The following is a 24,019-nucleotide window of genomic DNA, read 5'->3' as shown; positions in this document are numbered from 1 at the left end:
CCACGGTCGGTGCCCACTGATCGTCGGGCCGGCGTCTCAATCGGACGCACTATTTCCCCTCTGCCGCCCCGCAAGATCAAGCCACCACGTCTTGTGGGGAGGCTGAGGGGAAAGACGGCCACCGCGCATGCAAGGGTTGGAGCCGGCCAACCTGCGCATGCGCGGTTGGCATCACATAGACGCCGCCGTCGCGTCACTCTCGGCGCGCTGCCCGACGGCCGAGAGTTACAGAGCGCCGCTCCTAGCCCCACCGGGAGGGGAGAATACGGGGCGAGGAGCGGCCTCTGAGGCCGTTGTGAAACTCGGCCGAGTTCACGACGGCCCTCCCGATTTTTCCCAGGAGCGGAGAATTCCGCCCATTGAGTCCAAACCCGCGAGCAGGAAAAGGTGGTTATTTTAGTTGGGGCTAGCAAAGGCACAGAACAGAGCTTAAAATGCTGCCTTAACTGCTTCCAGATTCTTAGGGTGGACACCACCACTGGATTCAGGAAAAATCTTACCGGAGACAAAAGCAACAATGTGGTTAGGGTTGCATGAAGGCTGGAAACCTTGCAGGAGCTCACCTCCATATGTTCCTCTATGGAACCAGGATCACTGAACCACAGCAATATCTTCCGATTATTGACTGCCCAATAGTAAAACAGTAAATTAGGTAGAACCACTCCCCTTGACTGCCCATCTCTTTGGAGCAAAGCCCCATGGAGCCTTGGAATCTTACCCACCCAAGTAAAGGAGGACATTGATTTATTGACTGACAAAAAAGAACTGGAGGAGAAGAATGGAGAGATATTGAAAAATAAGTAGAAATTGCAGGAGTATGTTCATTTTAATAGTCTGAACCCTGCCTGCCAAGGACAGGGGGAGGTTATCCCACTTCTGTAAATCTGATTTGACACCAACAACCAGATCAGTGTAATTTAATTTATGAAGCAAGACGCAACTGTGGGCCTCCTGGACCCCTCGATAACGAAAGTAAGTCATCGCAAGGTGAAAAGGTATCGCCTCCAGTTGGGGCCCTCCTCCCCGGAGGGGTTGACAGGGAAGCATTCACGCTTTTCCAAGTTAAACTTGTATCCAGAAAAGGAACCAAAACTCCCAAGCAGTTTCATTACCTCATCCATGGCAAATGCTGGGTCCATAATCTTGAGAAGTAGGTCATCCATATAAAGGGATACCTGATGCTCCTTTCCTCCTTGATTTATTCCTGTCCACTTAACAGGACCGTGGCAGAGTAGCAAGTGCTTCTATTGCCAGCAAACAGGAGCAGAGGTAATGAACATCCCTGTGCTCCTATTCAATGGAAAGTAGCCAGAGTTCAGAGGATTCATACAAACACTAACAGGGGGGCAGGGGGGCGGGGTGGTGGTGGGGGGGGCGGGGTGGTGGTGGGGGGGGGGGCGGGGGGGGGGGGGGGTGATGGGGGGGAGAGAGGTGAGGGCCTATACAGTCATTGAATCTAGGAGATAAACTTGTGTCCAAATCTGAACCTCCTGAGAATCTCAAACAGATATTCCCACTCCACTCTATCAAATGCTTTTTCGGAATCTAGGGAAACAAGCACCTCCAGTTCGGCACCGAGGAAGGGAAAAGGACAACGTTTAGCAGGCGATGTATATTGGCCAACAATGGGCAACTCTTAACGCAGCCAGTCTGATCCTCCGAAATCACCTCTGGGAGGCAGGGCTCCAGCCACAGTGCTAGCACTTTGGCAAATAACCTAACATCCACATTTAAGGGTGAAATAGGTCCATATGACTCACACTCTGTTGGATTTTTGTCTTTCTTGTCTGCAGCATTCTAAGAGTCTTTTGTAATACATTGGATTCTATGTTACAGCTAAGATGTAGGGCGCAATTTTCCCACATTTTTTCTGAACGTCAGCCTTGGCAAGAAAAGCAGAGAGAGCCCCGTCAATGCTGTCAGTGGTAAAACTCGCCATTTATTCAGCTCCTTTAAGCAAAAAGGTTTTCTCCATGAATTTCTCGCTATTACTGTGGCAGCCTGCCTCTGATTCGCTTGCCCCAGCTATCTCTGCAATCAGTGGGGCCCACCATTTAAACACCTCCCCAGCATTCCTCAGCACTTGTTAAAAGTCCAATCGAGGGGATGGCTGCCAGAAAGACTACACCACGGTTCACAGAGGAAGCCTTCAGCAAACCTCTCAATGGGGTCGAGCAGACGCGGGATCCCTCTACCCACGATCGGGCAGACGTCCAGCCAGCAAAGTGACTAACCTCACTCAGGAGGCCGTGGCCGTGATTGTGATGCCAGCTCACTCCATAAAAGGACAGGCTGCAGTGCCGGAGGTAAATGAATGACCTTTTTCATGCAGCCAGGGTAAATCTGCCTGCTTGTGTCTCCCACAGCACCCCTTAAAATACCCATCACACCTCCCCGGTGATCTAACTCCCACCCATCTCGTAGGGTCACATCACTTGTCATGAACACCCCCCTTACCATAATCTCACCAGTAGTTCCGGTGCCTCTCTCATCCCAGCTCTCACTCGCCTCCCATGCATGCCAGACTTCGTCCCCTTCTTGTGTGGAACGACTCCTGTCTAGACTCTCCCCATCAGCCTCATTGCAGGACAAACTTGAGCATAACAGGGAAGAGCAGGCACAGCCAACAAATACACACACCTCGGTGGGATTGGCTAGTAGGCAGATGACTAAGTCACTTACTAGTCACTCACTAGTGAGCAATTCATACCTGATGATCCACAACAGGCAGAGGCAGGGATGTCCCAGGGATCCAACATTCCAAGGGATGACAGAGCCCAGGACTTTGTTGAGCCTTAGGCCAATGACATTCTCCTGAGAACGGTCATCCTAGAGCTGCTGGAGTTAACAAAGAGTCATGAACATCAGGAAGGGATGACAGAATCCTTTCTTGGACTGCAAGGAGGAGTACCTCCTTGGCCGACTGGAGGAGTACCAACGCCTTCTGTCAGTGGAGATGCTGCAGTCACTCAACCATGCGAGATTGGTATCCGCAGTGGAGACCTTGTTGCAGGATATGTGCTCCACGGTGGCAGTTGGCTGCTCCATGATTCAGGTCATATCCTCCATGGCTGAGGGCATAGTTCCACGGTGCAGGCCTTCATCTGCATGGTGCAGGCACTTATGGGAATCGATGAGTAACGGCAAACAACGGTGGGTTTTCTGGATCTCAAAGAATTGGCAGGAGCACAGCCTGCCAATACACAGCTCTATTCCATCCAGGATACCCTGGTGGTGTCCAGCCCAACTGACACTCTCCTCCCTGTGACCAACACACCTCCATCCCCACACACTGAGGTGGGCAGCACTGCAACACTGTGCTGCTTGTAAGCAAGCCAGGACCCTCATGGTTCCACCTCCACAGGGGACACCCGCCATGGTTCCTGGGGACACACCTTGACATAGTAGGAGGGTGAGAAGAGTATGAAATGATTGGCACCTAGTGGGGACTGTTAAACTCAGGTACCAGTAGAGTTAAATCACTATTGTCACAACTCAATTGTGTTAAAAATCACTTTGTTCACCCATAAATAACCTGCACACTGTCATGTCATGGTGCTAAGCGGCGCGAACCCCCATGCAAACCTTTCGCTTCCTCCTCGAGCAGTATGAGAATGGCAGCGCCATATCTCTCCCACTTCCCTCACTGAAGACACAGTAATGGCACACTGCACCTACCGCGGGGCCCCCAGATCCACTGCCCCCCCCCCCTGCCAAACTCCCGTCCATGGAAAGTTCCCCCTCCTCACATCAGCACTCAGGCCTCTCATGTCTGCCAACATTCTCTAGGTATAAGGATGCTAAGGACTGAAAACATGTAAGAATCTGTTCCCCTCATCAGCAGGTGAAGAAACACATTGGGATCTCTGACTTCGGAGGAGACAGCAGCAACTGAGAAGTGTAATTCAGCTTTTCTGGGCCCTGAAATCACTCCATCCAATGGCAGGTTGCTTTCAGCTCACCGTGAGACAGGAGTCAGAGATTTTGGGGAGGTTAAGAGGAGCAACACTCTGTCCTCACTGCAAGTCATCATCATTCTCCTACAGGGTATGGTCAGTCACTTTATCACCCTGCCCAAGAAATGAAATGAAATGAAAATCGCTTATTGTCGCCCATTGTGATGAATGTAGGAAATTGTCATATATAATATTTTATATTTTGTTGTAGTAATGTTATTAAAAACTCTGGGTTCAAATACATACAGGCAGTATGTCTGCTAAAGCTGTGATTACGGGGTCACAAAGGTGAAATATTATGTGATTTTAACTATTTACTTATTTAGAAAGAGATGGATATTGCAACATTGCTTTGATATTGGAGGATCCCTGGGGTGTAGATAATTTAAGAGGGGTTGTGTTTAGTCCTCACTGAGCAGGTCATGGGACATCTTAATGGGAAGAGACCTAGGAATGCCTTATGATGTAATTAAAAAGTAGAGCCTGGTCTGTTGTTTGGCAGTCTGCTGTCGGATTTTAAGTGGTCACACACTATTTGAGTATTGAGGGAGCAGAATCCGTTGTTGTTCACAAATAGCGCCCCATGCTGCCATGGGTTCAGTCGATGATACCCAGCATCTCAAGCAGGCCAGTTATGTGGGCGAAGCTCATGGCCCTGGCGTCAAAGTCTGGTCCCAGTCAAAGTTAATGTACAGATGGGCCCTCGCAAGTAACGCATCTGTAATCTTCCTTATGCACTTGTGTGCGGCAGACTGGGAGATGCCATACAGGTCACCTGTGAAGCCCTGAAATGAGCCACTTGCATAAAAGTTCAGCGCAGCTTTCAGGACCATGGGCAAAGGGTGACGTCATAGTCCAATGTGGTGCCAACTCTTGCAGCACTTGGCATAGGTGATCCACTGTCCCCCAGGATAGATGCAGCCTTCTAGAGCAGTAGACACCTAATACCTGAAAATAGGAAGTGACCAGTAGGGCTTCCTCCAAATTTCCGCCATCTGTGGCTCTGCTCTGAGATCAGTGGGCCCTGGATGTTGGATTCAGTTATGGCAGTGCCATTGAATGTCAAGGGTGATGATTAGATTCTATTTTGTTGGAGAAGGTAATTGCCTGGCATTGTGTGGCTCAAATGCTGCTTAGCACTTATCATCCCAAGCCTGGACATTGTCTAGGTCTTGCTGCATTGCGGGCCTTTGAAAGAACTGACCCCCAACATTTAAAGGCACTCCTGAAAATCAGATAGCCCGGGAATGAAATCGGGATTCCTAGAACCAGGGCCCGCCTATTATTTCTCAAACTCAAAATGCAGGCCGATAAGAGTGTAATAATTTCTAGGAACAGGCGGAAGACCATTAGGCTCAGAGACATGTGCCCTTTTCATAAATTAACACAACCATTCTGTCTTCTCACCTTATCATTTAATCTAATCTCTTTGCAGTTGCCTCTTGGCCACAGATTTACAGTCCACTTCAATAATTTTCAGCAGGAACTTGTTTCACAAATCTATTTTCTTCAACTTGGAAAAAATGAGCATGACATTAGAAAGTCTCATTCACAATTATTCATTGTTTAAAAGTGTTCAGTCTCAATACCAATGCAATTTTAATACTTTGTTTTGTACTTTTATAAAATGTCTGTTTTTAAACAAGAAGTCTGAAAACAATTGAATATATTTTGATTAAGTATTAGTATCAATTAAATAAAAAATAACACGACTATTTCAGCAGAGCAAATGTGTCTGGTTTTCTTCCTGTGAAATGCTTTTGAATATTTTACTGTGTTTTAGGTGTTATATTGATGCAAATTGTTGTTGAATAACAATAACACGATCACTGATATAAGTAGATTTTTAAGATCCAGAGACTTTTAGCTTTTAGAACATAGAACATAGAACAGTACATAGAACAGTACAGCACAGAACAGGCCCTTCGGCCCTCAATGTTGTGCCGAGCCATGATCACCCTACTCAAACCCACGTATCCACCCTATACCCGTAACCCAACAACCTCCCCCTTAACAATACTTTTATTAGGACACTACGGGCAATTTAGCATGGCCAATCCACCTAACCCGCACAACTTTGGACTGTGGGAGGAAACCGGAGCACCCGGAGGAAACCCACGCACACAGGGGGAGGACGTGCAGACTCCACACAGACAGTGACCCAGCCGGGAATCGAACCTGGGACCCTGGAGCTGTGAAGCATTTATGCTAACCACCATGCTACCCTGCTGCCCCCTTTTCTGTTACACTGGGAAAAGTGGCATTTTAGCCATTATAAAATGTGTGGGTGTGTGTATCACTGAGTATGTTGATATTGGGCTGGATCACTCCACCGGTAGAAGAGCTCCTGATGCATCGGAGAATCCCGTGTCGACCAACAATCTGGATCGGCACACTCCAGTGCTCTGGTCCTCTGTTGGCGGTGGCATCAAGGTCTGCACCCCATGCCAGTGGGAGGATGTAAATAGATCAAATTGACCCATTTACAACTATTAACAGACCAGTCACCGGATTCTCCAAGCCTGCGTGAAACCCTAGCCCTTTGGGCAGGGAATCACGTGGGCAAGAATTTGTGCAGGTGTTTCCTAGCGTGGTGGACCTGGTGGTGAGCCATGGGGGTTACGCTTTAATGGAGGTGCCCCCAAAGTCCATCAGAGGGCCACCCTCCCCCCACACAATGCAAATCCACCCACCCCCCACCAGACCTCCCAACCGCACCCCACACCAGAAACTCCCCATAATAATGGCCCCCACCAGAGACCCCCCAAGAAGGGCCCCCCCCCCCCATTACAGAGACGGCCACTAGAAACTTCCCTATGAGAGAGACCCCTGCTCGGAAGCCCCTCATAAGAGATATCTGCCTGGAATCGTCCCATTACAGAGACTGTGTCTGGAAGATCCCCATAAAAAAAATCCTTGCCTGAATGCCCCTCATTACAGAGACTGCTGCCTGGAAGCTAGACAGCAGTTCAGACAGAGATGGTGCAAAAAATCACTGCTTTGAGACTCACCGTGCAAGACATATGCTGGCTCAAGCAGCACCTGCAAATTCCTAGGAATAGAAACCACATCAGCTGGGGTTAAGCCCCTCAGATCTTTGATCTGTAAGGATTTCATACATATCAATGTGAAATTGATTTACAAGGCTGTGATTAATAGAATTCACACACAGCCAGAAAAATGGACTGTTTAATCTAATTTCCCTTCATGCTTGAGTAGATTTCATGTAGTCAGCTGTGAAACTAACTGCAATGTTTTTTTAAATTTTTAAATTTTTAAAATTTTTTAATTTTTTAAAATAAATTTAGAGTACCCAATTATTTTTTTCCAATTAAGGGGCAATTTAGCATGGCCAATCCACCTACTCTGCACATTTTTGGGTTGTGGGGGCGAAACCCACGCAGACACGGGGAGAATGTGCAAACTCCACACGGACAGTGACCCAGAGCCGGGATCGAACCTGGGACTTCAGCGCTGTGAGGCAGCTGTGCTAACCACTAGGCCACCGTGCTGCCCTCTAACTGCAATGTTTATTGATATTGAGCTATGATTGACAACTCTTGGACCACATAACAGACAGTTAAGTGCTCTCATTTCATCTTTTTCTCTTCAGGAAGAACTTAATCATAGCAAAATCTGCATGGCATGTGATGGTGAAACACCTCTGGATTTGCGCTCCCAGTGCAAGGGCTAATTGTTAGTGATTTATCTCCAGCGGGGGAACATAGTCTCCCAAACTGAGAATTACAGCTATTATCTCATGATCAATGAAAATCATGGAACAATATAAAAAACAGGGAGTAGATTACAATCACAACATAAACCTTTGAACTGGTGCAATGCACGAGATCTGAAGCAGTACAAATTATTTGTGCTTCATCAGTGACTCCAATCAATGTGCAATCTGAGGTAAAACCTCCTCAGCTGAACAAGGGAGTTATTGCCATACACCTCAATAGAGACAAAGAATTACAGTGGAAAACTGTTGCAAGCAATGAGCCAGGACAGTCAAATAAACAGCAAACAATTTGACTGATTATACTGTCTTGGACAACATTCAGACCAGATACATTGTCGCGCGGGATTTGTTGGCCTCCCAGCTGCGTGTTTTTCGGTAGCAAGAGGCAGTGCGCTGTTTGCTGGTGGTAGTATTCACTGGTCCCGCTGCTGTCAATTGTAATTCCCACTGAAGCCACTCCACACTGCGTAGATACCCACAGCAGGTATGCCTGCCAACGGGACCAGAGAATCCCACCAGCGTGAACGGCCAAAGAATTTCGGCCTTGCATATTATAATATTTGACAATCAGATAAATATAGACAATTAGACCATCAGACATAGAAGCAGAATTAGGCCATTCAGCCCATCGAGTCTGCCCCACCATTCACTCATGGCTGACATGTTTCTCATCCCCATTCTCCTGCCTTCTCCCCATATGCCCTGATCCCCACCCCCTTTAATCAAGAGATATGTTTATTTCCTAAAGTTAGAAGCAGTTGTGAAAAATAATTGTTTCCTTAATTTTACTGAATAAAAGAGTTGAGGAATCTTCAATGGCACTGCCACCACCTCGGAGGAGGAGCATCAGATGCATGCCCCCACATGAACAGTGCCATGGTAATTTCAATTCATCACACTGCAGACCCTGCTCTCATTAACATGATCTGCAAGAACTTAGGGCGCGATTCTCCCGAGTTACGAAAACTCGGGAAGCTGGCGCCAAAAACGGGCGCGTTTGACGCCAGCATCCGCCCCCCCGACCGGGAACTGATTTAGCTGCCCGGTCGGGGCTAGCATCGCGCGGCCGTGAACTCCGGCATCGTGGGCTTAGCGAATTTCGTTAAGCCCGCTAGCCAGAGTTAGCGACGGCTGACGCGGATTGAAACCCACGCATGCGCGGGCCGGTATGCCCCTCAGCCGCCCCGCGAATGGATCCAGCGGGGCGGCGGAGGGAGAAAGAGTGCGCGGGTTAAGTACCCGCTGCCCGCTGCCCGCGATCGGTGGGCACCGATCGCGGGCCCATGGCACCCTTGGCACGGTCGTGGTACTGCCGTGCCAATCGGTGCCATGGTTTCCCAGATCGGGACTTTACGGCCGTTTTTACGAACGGTCAGACCAGGTGTGTTTTACGTTCATAAAAACGGCCGTAAAGGCCTTGGAAATCGGCTCATCGGCCAGGGGTGAATAGCTGCTCGCCGTAAAAAAATGGCGAGCAGCGATTCGTGTCGGGGGGCGGCCGTGGGGGAGGGGGAGAATAGCGGGAGGGCGTCGGACCAGCGTGTCCGTAAAAATTTACGCCGCCCGCTATTCTCCGAATTTTCGCGAGAGTGGAGAATTGGGCCTTAAAACCTGTTGGACAATTGCAACGGCTAAGGCTCCTCCATTTCTACCTTCTTCATCTCCATTCCTGCCCCATTCACAGTAACACCTACCTGTCCCTGAACATGGAGGAAATCAGAAGAGCCCAGCATGATTCACTTCACTAAGTAAGTTGCAAATATTTTAATTCCTCAGTTCATAAATTTAATAAATACTGTAGGTTGAAGAGAGAAAAAAGGTCCCCAACCAATCATGTGTTTTTTTCCTGTTATTCTCGGCACTGCACTGGGTCAGTACTCAACCCATAAACTCAGCTCGATCTATCTGAATAAGCTCTCTCCGCAGTCTCCCTGATTCCAGTCACACCCATTCTATAAACTCTCACCGCAGTCGCCCTGATTCCAATCAGAACCATAGTTTAAACTCTCACCGCAGATCCATGATTCCTTTAAGACACATTCTGTAAACTCTCTCCGCAGTCGCCCTGATTCCAGTCAATCCATCCTGTAAACTCTCACCACAGTCGACCTGATTCCATTGAATCCATTCTTAAACTCTCATCACAGTCTCCCAGATTCCATTGAATCCATTCTTTGAACTCTCATCACAGTCTCCCTGATCCATTGAATCCATTCTTTAAACTCTCATCGCAGACTCGCTGATTCCATTCAAACCCATTCTTTAAACTCTCATTACTGTCTCCCTGATTCTATTCAATCCATTATTTAAACTCTCATCGCAGTCTCCCTGATTCCATTGAATCCATTCTTTAAACTCTCATCGCAGTCTCCGAGTCCATTGAATCCATTCCTTAAACTCCCCTCGCAGTCTCCCTGATTCTATTCAGATCCATTCTTTAAACTCTCACAGCAGTCTCCCTGATTCCATTGAATCCATTCCTTAAACTCTCATTGCAGTCTCGCTGATTCCAGTCAATTCATTCTTTAAACTCTCATCACAGACTCCCTGATTCCATTGAATCCATTCTTTAAATTCACATTGCAGTCTCCCTGATTCCATTCAGACCAATTCTTTAAACTCTCATCACTGTCTCCCTGATTCCATTCAATCCATTCTTTAAACTCTCATCGCAGTCTCCCTGATTCCATTGAATCAATTCTTTAAACTCTCATCGCAGTCTCACTGATTCCAGTCAGACCCATTCTTTAAACACTCATCGCAGTCTCCCTAATTCCTGTCAATTAATTCTTTAAACTCTCAACGCAGTCTCCCAGATTCCATTGAATCCATTCTTTAAAATCTCATTGCAGTCTCCCTGATTCCATTGAATCCATTCTTTCACCTCTTACCGCAGTATCCCACATTCCAGTCAATCCATTCTTCAAAGTCTCATCGCAGTCTACCTGATCCCATTCAATCCTTTCATTAGACTCTCTCCGCTGTCTCCCTGATTCCAGTCCCCAGTCAATCCATCCTTTAAACTCTTACTGCAGCCTCCCTGTGTTAATTCAATCCATTCTTTAAACTCTCATCGCAGTCTCCAAGATTCCAATCAATTAATTCTTTAAACTCTGACCGCAGTCTCCCTGATTCCATTGAATCCATTCTTTAAACTCTCATCGCAGTCTCCCTGATTCCAAACAATCCATTCTTTCAACTCTCACCGTAGTCGTCCTGATTTCAATCAATCCATTCTTTAAACACTCATCGCAGTCTCCTTGATTCCATTCAATCCATTCCTTAAACTCTCACCGCAGACTCCCTGATTCCATTCAGACCCATTCTTTAATCTCTCACCACAGGTTCCATGATTCCATTGAATCCATTCTTTAAACTCTCATCGCAGTCTCCCTGATTCCAAACAATCCATTCTTTCAACTCTCACCGTAGTCGTCCTGATTTCAATCAATCCGTTCTTTAAACACTCATCGCAGTCTCCTTGATTCCATTCAATCCATTCCTTAAACTCTCACCGCAGACTCCCTGATTCCATTCAGACCCATTCTTTAATCTCTCACCACAGTCTCCATGATTCCATTGAATCCATTCTTTAAACTCAATCCGCAGTCTCCATAATTCCATTGAATTCATTCTTTAAACTCTCATCGCAGTCTCCCTGAGTCCATTGAATCCATTCCTTAAACTCCCCTCGCAGTCTCCCTGATTCTATTCAGATCCATTTTTTAAACTCTCACAGCAGTCTCCCTGATTCCATTGAATACATTCCTTAAACTCGCATTGCAGTCTCGCTGATTCCAGTCAATCCATTCTTTAAAATCTCACCACAGTCTCCCTGATTCCATTGAATCCATTCTTAAAACTGTCTGCGCAGTCTCCCTGATTCCACTCGATCAATTCTTTACACTCTGATCGTAGTCTCCCTGACTCCATTGAATCCATTCTTTAAACTCTCATCGCAGTGTCCATGATTCCATTGAATCCATTCTTTCAACTCTCATCGCAATCTCTCTGATTCCAGTCAATTCATTCTTTAAAATCTCACCGCAGACCCGATGATTTCAGTCAATCCCATCTTTAAACTTTCACCGCAGTCTCTCTGATTCCATTCAATCCACTCTTTAAATCTCGCCACAGTCTTCCTGATTCCATTGAATCCATTCTTTAAATTCACATCGCAGTCTCCCTGATTCCATTCAGACCCATTCTTTAAATTCTCATCACTGTATCCCTGATTCCATTCAATCCATTAGTTAAACTCTCATTGCAATCTCCCTGATTCCATTGAATCCAATCTTTCAACTCTTACCGCAGTATCCCTCATTCCAGTCAATCCTTTCATTAAACTCTCTCCGCTGTCTCCCTGATTCCAGTCCCCAGTAAATCAATTCGTTAAACACTTACTGCAGCATCCCTGAGTTAATTCAATCCATTCATTAAACTCTCATCGCAGTCTCCCTGATTCCAATCAATTCATTCTTTAAACTCTGAACGCAGTCTCACTGATTCCATTGAATCCATTCTTTAAACAATCATCGCAGTCTCCCTAATTCCATTGGATCAAGTCTTTAAACTCTCATTGCAGTCTCCCTGATTCCATTGAATCCATTCTTTAAACTCTCACGACAGTCTTCCTGATTCCATTCAATCCATTCCCTAAACTCTCTCCGCAGTCTCCCTGATTCCATTCTTTTAACTCTCAATGCAGTCTCCCAGATTTGATTCAGACCCATTCTTTAAACTCTCAAAGCAGTCCACCTGATTCCATTGAATCCATTCTTTAAACTCTCATCGCTGTCTCCCTGATTCTATTCAATCACTTCCAAAAACTCTCATCGCAGTCTCCCTGATTCCAGTCAATCCATTCTTTAAACTCACACCGCATTCTCCCTGATTAAAGTCAATCCATTCTTTAAACTTTCATCGCCGTCTACGTGATTCCATTGCATCCATTCCTAAACTCTCATCGGAGTGTCCCTGATTCCAGTCAATCCATCCTTGAAACTCTCATCGCAGTTTCCCTGATTCCATTCAATCCATTCTTTAAACTCTCACTGCAGTCTCCCTGATTCCATTCAATCCATTCTTTAAACTCTCACTGCAGTCTCCCTGATTCCATGCAATCCATTCCTTAAACTCGCATTGCAGTCTTGCTGTTTCCAGTCAATCCATTCTTTAAAATCTCACCACAGTCTCCCTGATTCCATTGAATCCATTCTTAAAACTGTCTGCGCAGTCTCCCTGATTCCACTGGATCAATTCTTTACACTCTGATAGTAGTCTCCCTGACTCCATTGAATCCATTCTTTAAACTCTCATCGCAGTGTCCATGATTCCATTGAATCCATTCTTTCAACTCTCATCGCAATCTCTCTGATTCCAGTCAATTCATTCTTTAAAATCTCACCACAGACTCGATGATTTCAGTCAATCCAATCTTTAAACTTTCACCGCAGTCTCTCTGATTCCATTCAATCCACTCTTTAAATCTCGCCACAGTCTTCCTGATTCCATTGAATCCATTCTTTAAATTCACATCGCAGTCTCCCTGATTCCATTCAGACCCATTCTTTAAATTCTCATCACTGTATCCCTGATTCCATTCAATCCATTAGTTAAACTCTCATTGCAATATCCCTGATTCCATTGAATCCAATCTTTCAACTCTTACCGCAGTATCCCTCATTCCAGTCAATCCTTTCATTAAACTCTCTCCGCTGTCTCCCTGATTCCAGTCCCCAGTAAATCCATTCGTTAAACACTTACTGCAGCATCCCTGAGTTAATTCAATCCATTCATTAAACTCTCATCGCAGTCTCCCTGATTCCAATCAATTCATTCTTTAAACTCTGAACGCAGTCTCACTGATTCCATTGAATCCATTCTTTAAACAATCATCGCAGTCTCCCTAATTCCATTGGATCAAGTCTTTAAACTCTCATCGCAGTCTCCCTGATTCCATTGAATCCATTCTGTAAACTCTCACGACAGTCTTCCTGATTCCATTCAATCCATTCCCTAAACTCTCTCCGCAGTCTCCCTGATTCCATTGAATCCATTCTTTTAACTCTCAATGCAGTCTCCCAGATTTGATTCAGACCCATTCTTTAAACTCTCATCACTGTCTCCCTGATTCCATTCAATCCATTCTTTAAACTCTCATCGCAGTCTCCCTGATTCCATTGAATCCATTCTTTAAACTCTCACCGCAGTCTCACTGATTCCAGTCAGACCCATTCTTTAAACACTCATCGCAGTCTCCCAGATTCCATTGAATCCATTCTTTAAAATCTCATTGCAGTCTCCCTGATTCCATTGAATCCATTCTTTCAACTCTTACCGCAGTATCCCACATTCCAGTCAATCCATTCTTTAAAGTCTCATCGCAGTCTACCTGATCCCATTCAATCCTTTCATTAGACTCTCTCCGCTGTCTCCCTGATTCCAGTCCCCAGTCAATCCATCCTTTAAACTCTTACTGCAGCCTCCCTGAGTTAATTCAATCCATTCTTTAAACTCTCATCGCAGTCTCCAAGATTCCAATCAATTCATTCTTTAAACTCTGACCGCAGTCTCCCTGATTCCATTGAATCCATTCTTTAAACTCACTCCGCAGTCTCCCTAATTCCATTGAATTCATTCTTTAAACTCTCATCGCAGTCTCCCTGAGTCCATTGAATCCATTCCTTAAACTCCCCTCGCAGTCTCCCTGATTCTATTCAGATCCATTCTTTAAACTCTCACAGCAGTCTCCCTGATTCCATTGAATCCATTCCTTAAACTCGCATTGCAGTCTCGCTGATTCCAGTCAATCCATTCTTTAAACTCTCACCACAGACTCCCTGATTCCATTGAAACCATTCTTAAAACTCTCTCCGCAGTCTCTCTGATTCCATTGGATCAATTCTTTAAACTCTGATCATAGTCTCCCTGACTCCATTGAATCCATTCTTTAAACTCAAATCGCAGTGTCCATGATTCCATTGAATCCATTCTTTCAACTCTCATCGCAATCTCTCTGATTCCAGTCAATTCATTCTTTAAAATCTCACCGCAGACTCGGTGATTCCAGTCGATGTAATCTTTAAACTCTCACCGCAGTCTCCCTGATCCCATTGAATCCATTCTTTAAACTCAAACGGCAGTCTCCCTGATTCCATGCAATCCATTCCTTAAACTCTCATCGCAGTCTCATTTATTCCATTGAATCCACTCCTTTAACTCTCACTGCAGATCCCTGATTCCATCAAGACCCATTCTTTAAACTCTCACCGCAGTGTCCCTGATTCCATTCAATCCATTCCTTAAACTCTCATCGCAGTCTCCCTAATTAAATTGAATCCATTATTTAAACTCTCATCGCTGTCTCGTTGATTCCATTGAATCCATTCTCTAAACTCTCTCCACTGTCTCCCTGATTCCATTCAATCCATTCTTTAAACTCTCACCGCAGTCTCGCTGATTCCATTCAGACACATTCTTTAAACTCTCATCGCACTCTCCCTGATTCCATTGAATCCATTCTTTAAAATCTCATCCCAGTCTCATTGATTCCATTGAATCCATTCCCTACACTCTCTCCGCAGTATCCCTGATTCCATTGTATCCATTCTTTAAACTCTCATCGCAGCCTCCCTGATTCCATTGAAACCATTCTTTAAACTCTCTTCACAGTCTCCCTGATTACATTGCATCATTTATTAAACTCTCACCACAGTCTCCCTGATTCCATTGAATCCATTCTTTAAATTCTCATCGCTGTCTCCCTGATTCCATTCATTCCATTCTTTGAACTCTCACCACAGTCTCCCTGATTCCACTCAGACCTATTCTTCAAACACTCACCCCAGTCTATATAATTGCATTCAATCCATTCTTTAAACTCTCATCGCAGTTTCCATGACTACATTGAATCCCTTCCTTATACTCTCACCGCAGTCTCCCTGATTCCATTCAATCCCATTCTTCAAACTCTCACCGCACTCTCCCTAATTGCAGTCAATCCATTCTGTAAACTCTCATCGCAGTCTCCCTGATTCCATATAGACCCATTCTTTAAGCTTTCATCACAGTCTACCTGATTCCAATGAATCCATTCTTTAAACTCTCGCCAAAGTCTCCCCGAATCCAGTCAATCCATTCTTAAAACTCTCACCACAGTCTCCCTGATTTGATTCAGACCCATTCTTTAAACTCTCATAGCAGTCTACCTGATTCCATTGAATCCATTCTTTAAACTCTCGTCGCTGTCTCCCTGATTCTATTCAATCCCTTCCTAAAACTCTCATCGCAGTCTCCCTGATTCCAGTCAATCCATTCTTTAAACTCCCATCGCAGTGTACCTGATTCCATTCAATCCATTCTGTAAACTCTCACTGCAGTCTCCCTGATCACATGCAATCCAGTCCTTAAACTCACATCGCAGTCTCATTGATTCCATTAAACCCACTCTTTAAACTCTCACTGCAGTCTCCCTGATTCCATTCAGACCCACTCATCAAACTCTCACCGCAGTCTCCATGATTCCATTCAGTCCATTCCTTAAACTCTCATCGCACTCTCCCTGATTCCATTGAATCCATTCTTTAATCTCTCACCGCAGTCTCCACAATTCCATTCAATCCATTCCTAAAGCTCTCGTCGCAGTCTCCCTGATTCCATTAAATGCATTCTTTAAACTCTGATCACAGTCTCCCTGATTCCAGTCATTCCATTCTATAAACTCTCTCAGCAGTCTCCCTGATTCCATTCAAACCCATTCATTAAACTCATATCACAGTCTCCCTGATTCCATTGAATCCATTCTTTAAACTCTCACCAAAGTCTCCCTGAATCCAGACAATCCCTTCTTTAAACTCTCATCGCAGTCTCCTTGATTCCAGTCAATCCATTCTTTAAACTCCCATCTCAGTGTACCTGATTCCACTGAATCCATTCCTTAAACTCTCATTGGAGCCTCCCTGATTCCATTCAATCCATTCTTTGCACTCTCACCACAGTCTCCCTGTTTCCACTCAGACCTATTCTTCAAACACTCACCCCAGTCTACATAATTGCATTCAATCCATTCTTTAAACTCTCATCGCAGTGTCCATGACTACATTGAATCCATTCTTTAAACTCTCATCACAGTCTCCCTGATTCCATGCAATCCCTTCCTTAAACTCTCACCGCAGTCTCCCTGATTCCATTCAGTCCCATTCTTCAAACTCTCACCGCACTCTCCCTAATTGCAGTCAATCCATTCTGTAAACTCTCATTGCAGTCTCCAATGATTCCATATAGACCCATTCTTTAAGCTTTCATCACAGTCCACCTGATTCCAATGAATCCATTCTTTAAACTCTCGCCAAAGTCTCCCCGAATCCAGTCAATCCATTCTTTAAACTCTCACCACAGTCTCCCTGATTCCATTCAGACCCATTCTTTAAACTCATATCACAGTCTCCCTGATTCCATTGAATCCATTCTTTAAACTCTCACCAAAGTCTCCCTGAATCCAGACAATCCCTTCTTTAAACTCTCATCGCAGTCTCCTTGATTCCAGTCAATCAATTCTTTAAAATCCCATCGCAGGGTACCTGATTCCACTGAATCCATTCCTTAAACTCTCATTGGAGCCTCCCTGATTCCAGTCAATCCATTCTTGAAACTCTCTTCGCAGTTTCCCTGATTCCATTCAATCCATTCTTTAAACTGTCACTGCGCAGGCTCAGGGAATTGAGGTTGTTTTCGTTAGAGAGGAGAAGGCTGAGAGGCGACTTAATAGAGACATATAAGATAGTCAGAGGGTTAGATAGGGTGGACAGTGAGAGTCTTTTTCCTCGGATGGTGATGACCAACACGAGGGGACATAGCTTTAAATTGAGGGGTGATAGATATAGGACAGATATCAGAGGCAGTTTCTTTACTCAGAGAATAGTAGGGGTGTGGAACGCCCTGCCTGCAACAGTAGTAGACTCGCCAACTTTAAGGGCATTTAAGTGGTCACTGGATAGACATATGGATGAAAATGGAATAGTGTAGGTCAGATAGGCTTCAGATGGTTTCACAGGTCGGCGCAACATCGAGGGCCGAAGGGCCCGTACTGCGCTGTAGTGTTCTATGTTCTATGTTCTATGCAGTCTCCCTGATTCCATTAAATCCATTCTTTAAACTCTCACCACAGTCTCCCTGATTCCATGCAATCCATTCCATAAACTCTCATCGCAGTTGTGGTGATCACAAGTTAACTAGATGCAATACAACTGAGCAAACTGAGCAAACACTAGAGGGAGCACGGGAGAGCAATACAAATACACCGGGACAGGAAGTGAGGACACACTTCACGGAAGGCAGAACCAGTAGCAGGACACAGAGACACCAGCTAGTAGCATTTGAGGTAGCCGTAGGTTAAGCTCTGAAGAGAGAGCGAATTCACAATAAAGCATCTTCTCCACATTTGAGACTACGAGCTTTATTAAGACTCGAGGAACAACACATGGTACCCAGGAGTGGCTTCAGACGCTTACTACAGGACAGACTCGATGATTCCAGTCGATGTAATCTTTAAACTCTCACCGCAGTCTCCCTGATCCCATTGAATCCATTCTTTAAACTCTCACCGCAGTCTCCCTGATTCCATGCAATCCATTCCATAAACTCTCATCGCTGTCTCATTGATTCCATTGAATCCACTCCTTTAACTCTCACTACAGATCCCTGATTCCATTCAGACCCTTTCTTTTAACTCTCACCGCAATCTGCCAGATTCCATTCAATCCATTCCAAAAACTCTCACCGCAGTCTCCCTGATTCCATTCAGTCCCATTCTTCAAACTCTCACCGCACTCTCCCTAATTGCAGTCAATCCATTCTGTAAACTCTCATCGCAGTCTCCCTGATTCCAAAAAGACTCATTCTTTAAGCTTTCATCACAGTCCACCTGATTCCAATGAATCCATTCTTTAAACTCTCGCCAAAGTCTCCCCGAATCCAGTCAATCCATTCTTAAAACTCTCACTACAGTCTCCCTGATTTGATTCAGACCCATTCTTTAAACTCTCATAGCAGTCTACCTGATTCCATTGAATTCATTCTTTAAACTCTCGTCGCTGTCTCCCAGATTCTATTCAATCCCTTCCTAAAACTCTCATCAGCAGTCTCCCTGATTCCAGTCAAGCCATTCTTTAAACTCCCATCGCAGTGTACCTGATTCCATTCAATCCATTCTGTAAACTCTCACTGCAGTCTCCCTGATCCCATGCAATTCAGTCCTTAAACTCACATCGCAGTCTCATTGATTCCATTGAACCCACTCTTTAAACTCTCACCGCAGTCCCCATGATTCAATTCAGTCCATTCCTTAAACTCTCACCGCAGTCTCCCTGATTCCATGCAATCCATTCCATAAACTCTCATCGCTGTCTCATTGATTCCATTGAATCCACTCCTTTAACTCTCACTACAGATCCCTGATTCCATTCAGACCCTTTCTTTTAACTCTCACCGCAATCTGCCAGATTCCATTCAATCCATTCCAAAAACTCTCACCGCAGTCTCCCTGATTCCATTCAGTCCCATTCTTCAAACTCTCACCGCACTCTCCCTAATTGCAGTCAATCCATTCTGTAAACTCTCATCGCAGTCTCCCTAATTCCATTGGATCAAGTCTTTAAACTCTCATCGCAGTCTCCCTGATTCCATTGAATCCATTCTTTAAACTCTCACGACAGTCTTCCTGATTCCATTCAATCCATTCCCTAAACTCTCTCCGCAGTCTCCCTGATTCCATTCTTTTAACTCTCAATGCAGTCTCCCAGATTTGATTCAGACCCATTCTTTAAACTCTCAAAGCAGTCCACCTGATTCCATTGAATCCATTCTTTAAACTCTCATCGCTGTCTCCCTGATTCTATTCAATCCCTTCCAAAAACTCTCATCGCAGTCTCCCTGATTCCAGTCAATCCATTCTTTAAACTCACACCGCATTCTCCCTGATTAAAGTCAATCCATTCTTTAAACTTTCATCGCCGTCTACGTGATTCCATTGCATCCATTCCTAAACTCTCATCGGAGTGTCCCTGATTCCAGTCAATCCATCCTTGAAACTCTCATCGCAGTTTCCCTGATTCCATTCAATCCATTCTTTAAACTCTCACTGCAGTCTCCCTGATTCCATTCAATCCATTCTTTAAACTCTCACTGCAGTCTCCCTGATTCCATGCAATCCATTCCTTAAACTCGCATTGCAGTCTTGCTGATTCCAGTCAATCCATTCTTTAAAATCTCACCACAGTCTCCCTGATTCCATTGAATCCATTCTTAAAACTGTCTGCGCAGTCTCCCTGATTCCACTGGATCAATTCTTTACACTCTGATCGTAGTCTCCCTGACTCCATTGAATCCATTCTTTAAACTCTCATCGCAGTGTCCATGATTCCATTGAATCCATTCTTTCAACTCTCATCGCAATCTCTCTGATTCCAGTCAATTCATTCTTTAAAATCTCACCGCAGACTCGATGATTTCAGTCAATCCAATCTTTAAACTTTCACCGCAGTCTCTCAGATTCCAGTCCCCAGTAAATCCATTCGTTAAACACTTACTGCAGCATCCCTGAGTTAATTCAATCCATTCCTTAAACTCTCATCGCTGTCTCCCTGATTCCATTCAATCCAGTCTTTAAACTCTCACCACAGTCTCCCTGATTTCATTCAGACCCATTCTTCAAACTCTTAACGCAATCTCCCTAATTGCAGTCAATCCATTCTTTAAACTCTCATCGCAGTCTGACTGATGCCATTGAATCCATTCGTTAAACTCTCATCGCAGTCTCCCTGTCTCTATTTAATCAATTCTTTTAACTCTCGCCGCAGTCTCCCTGATTCCATTGAATCCATGCAATAAACTCTCATCGCAGTCTCATTGTTTCCATGGAAGCCATTCACTAAACTCTCTTCCCTGTTTCCCTGATTCCATTGCATCCATTCTTTAAACTCTCATCGCAGTCTCATTGATTCCATTGAATCCATTCTCTAAACACTCTCCACTGTCTCCCTGATTCCATTCAATCCATTCTTTAAACTCTCTCCGCAGTCTCCCTGATTCCATTCAATCCATACTTTAAACTCTCATCGTAGTCTCCCTGATTCCATTGAATCCATTCTTTTAACTCTCATCAAAGTCTCCCTAATTCCAATGCATACACTTTTTAAACTCTCAACGCAGTCTCCCTGATTCCATTGAATCCATTCTTTAAACTCTCATCACAGTCTCCCTGATTCCATTGAATACATTCTTTAAATTGTAATCACTTACTCCCTGATTCTATTCAATCCATTCCTTAAACTCTCATCGCAGTCTCCCTGATTCCATTGAATCCATTCTTTAATCTCTCATCGCAGTCTCCCTGGGTCCATTGAATCCATTCCTTAAACTCTCCTCGCAGTCTCCCTGATTCAATTCAGATCCATTCTTTAAACTCTCACAGCAGTCTCCCTGATTCCATTGAATCCATTCTTTAAACTCTCATCGCAGTCTCCCTGAGTCCATTGAATCAGTTCCTTAAACTCCCCTCGCAGTCTCCCTGATTCAAATCAGATCCATTCTTTAAACTCTCACAGCAGTCTCCCTGATTCCATTCAATCCATTCTTTAAACTCTCATCGCAGTCTCCCTGATTCCATTGAATCAATTCTTTAAACTCTCATCGCAGTCTCACTGATTCCAGTCAGACCCATTCTTTAAACACTCATCGCAGTCTCCCTAATTCCTGTCAATTAATTCTTTAAACTCTCAACGCAGTCTCCCAGATTCCATTGAATCCATTCTTTAAAATCTCATTGCAGTCTCCCTGATTCCATTGAATCCATTCTTTCACCTCTTACCGCAGTATCCCACATTCCAGTCAATCCATTCTTCAAAGTCTCATCGCAGTCTACCTGATCCCATTCAATCCTTTCATTAGACTCTCTCCGCTGTCTCCCTGATTCCAGTCCCCAGTCAATCCATCCTTTAAACTCTTACTGCAGCCTCCCTGTGTTAATTCAATCCATTCTTTAAACTCTCATCGCAGTCTCCAAGATTCCAATCAATTCATTCTTTAAACTCTGACCGCAGTCTCCCTGATTCCATTTGATCCATTCTTTAAACTCTCATCGCAGTCTCCCTGATTCCAAACAATCCATTCTTTCAACTCTCACCGTAGTCGTCCTGATTTCAATCAATCCATTCTTTAAACACTCATCGCAGTCTCCTTGATTCCATTCAATCCATTCCTTAAACTCTCACCGCAGACTCCCTGATTCCATTCAGACCCATTCTTTAATCTCTCACCACAGTCTCCATGATTCCATTGAATCCATTCTTTAAACTCAATCCGCAGTCTCCATAATTCCATTGAATTCATTCTTTAAACTCTCATCGCAGTCTCCCTGAGTCCATTGAATCCATTCCTTAAACTCCCCTCGCAGTCTCCCTGATTCTATTCAGATCCATTTTTTAAACTCTCACAGCAGTCTCCCTGATTCCATTGAATACATTCCTTAAACTCGCATTGCAGTCTCGCTGATTCCAGTCAATCCATTCTTTAAAATCTCACCACAGTCTCCCTGATTCCATTGAATCCATTCTTAAAACTGTCTGCGCAGTCTCCCTGATTCCACTGGATCAATTCTTTACACTCTGATCGTAGTCTCCCTGACTCCATTGAATCCATTCTTTAAACTCTCATCGCAGTGTCCATGATTCCATTGAATCCATTCTTTCAACTCTCATCGCAATCTCTCTGATTCCAGTCAATTCATTCTTTAAAATCTCACCGCAGACTCGATGATTTCAGTCAATCCCATCTTTAAACTTTCACCGCAGTCTCTCTGATTCCATTTAATCCACTCTTTAAATCTCGCCACAGTCTTCCTGATTCCATTGAATCCATTCTTTAAATTCACATCGCAGTCTCCCTGATTCCATTCAGACCCATTCTTTAAATTCTCATCACTGTATCCCTGATTCCATTCAATCCATTAGTTAAACTCTCATTGCAATCTCCCTGATTCCATTGAATCCAATCTTTCAACTCTTACCGCAGTATCCCTCATTCCAGTCAATCCTTTCATTAAACTCTCTCCGCTGTCTCCCTGATTCCAGTCCCCAGTAAATCCATTCGTTAAACACTTACTGCAGCATCCCTGAGTTAATTCAATCCATTCATTAAACTCTCATCGCAGTCTCCCTGATTCCAATCAATTCATTCTTTAAACTCTGAACGCAGTCTCACTGATTCCATTGAATCCATTCTTTAAACAATCATCGCAGTCTCCCTAATTCCATTGGATCAAGTCTTTAAACTCTCATTGCAGTCTCCCTGATTCCATTGAATCCATTCTTTAAACTCTCACGACAGTCTTCCTGATTCCATTCAATCCATTCCCTAAACTCTCTCCGCAGTCTCCCTGATTCCATTCTTTTAACTCTCAATGCAGTCTCCCAGATTTGATTCAGACCCATTCTTTAAACTCTCAAAGCAGTCCACCTGATTCCATTGAATCCATTCTTTAAACTCTCATCGCTGTCTCCCTGATTCTATTCAATCACTTCCAAAAACTCTCATCGCAGTCTCCCTGATTCCAGTCAATCCATTCTTTAAACTCACACCGCATTCTCCCTGATTAAAGTCAATCCATTCTTTAAACTTTCATCGCCGTCTATGTGATTCCATTGCATCCATTCCTAAACTCTCATCGGAGTGTCCCTGATTCCAGTCAATCCATCCTTGAAACTCTCATCGCAGTTTCCCTGATTCCATTCAATCCATTCTTTAAACTCTCACTGCAGTCTCCCTGATTCCATTGAATCCATTCTTTAAACTCTCACTGCAGTCTCCCTGATTCCATGCAATCCATTCCTTAAACTCGCATTGCAGTCTTGCTGATTCCAGTCAATCCATTCTTTAAAATCTCACCACAGTCTCCCTGATTCCATTGAATCCATTCTTAAAACTGTCTGCGCAGTCTCCCTGATTCCACTGGATCAATTCTTTACACTCTGATCGTAGTCTCCCTGACTCCATTGAATCCATTCTTTAAACTCTCATCGCAGTGTCCATGATTCCATTGAATCCATTCTTTCAACTCTCATTGCAATCTCTCTGATTCAGTCAATTCATTCTTTAAAATCTCACCGCAGACTCGATGATTTCAGTCAATCCAATCTTTAAACTTTCACCGCAGTCTCTCTGATTCCATTCAATCCACTCTTTAAATCTCGCCACAGTCTTCCTGATTCCATTGAATCCATTCTTTAAATTCACATCGCAGTCTCCCTGATTCCATTCAGACCCATTC

The sequence above is a fragment of the Scyliorhinus canicula genome, chromosome 3, assembly GCF_902713615.1.
Source record: "Scyliorhinus canicula chromosome 3, sScyCan1.1, whole genome shotgun sequence".
Taxonomy (NCBI): domain Eukaryota; kingdom Metazoa; phylum Chordata; class Chondrichthyes; order Carcharhiniformes; family Scyliorhinidae; genus Scyliorhinus; species Scyliorhinus canicula.
This window is presented reverse-complemented; position numbering follows the sequence as displayed.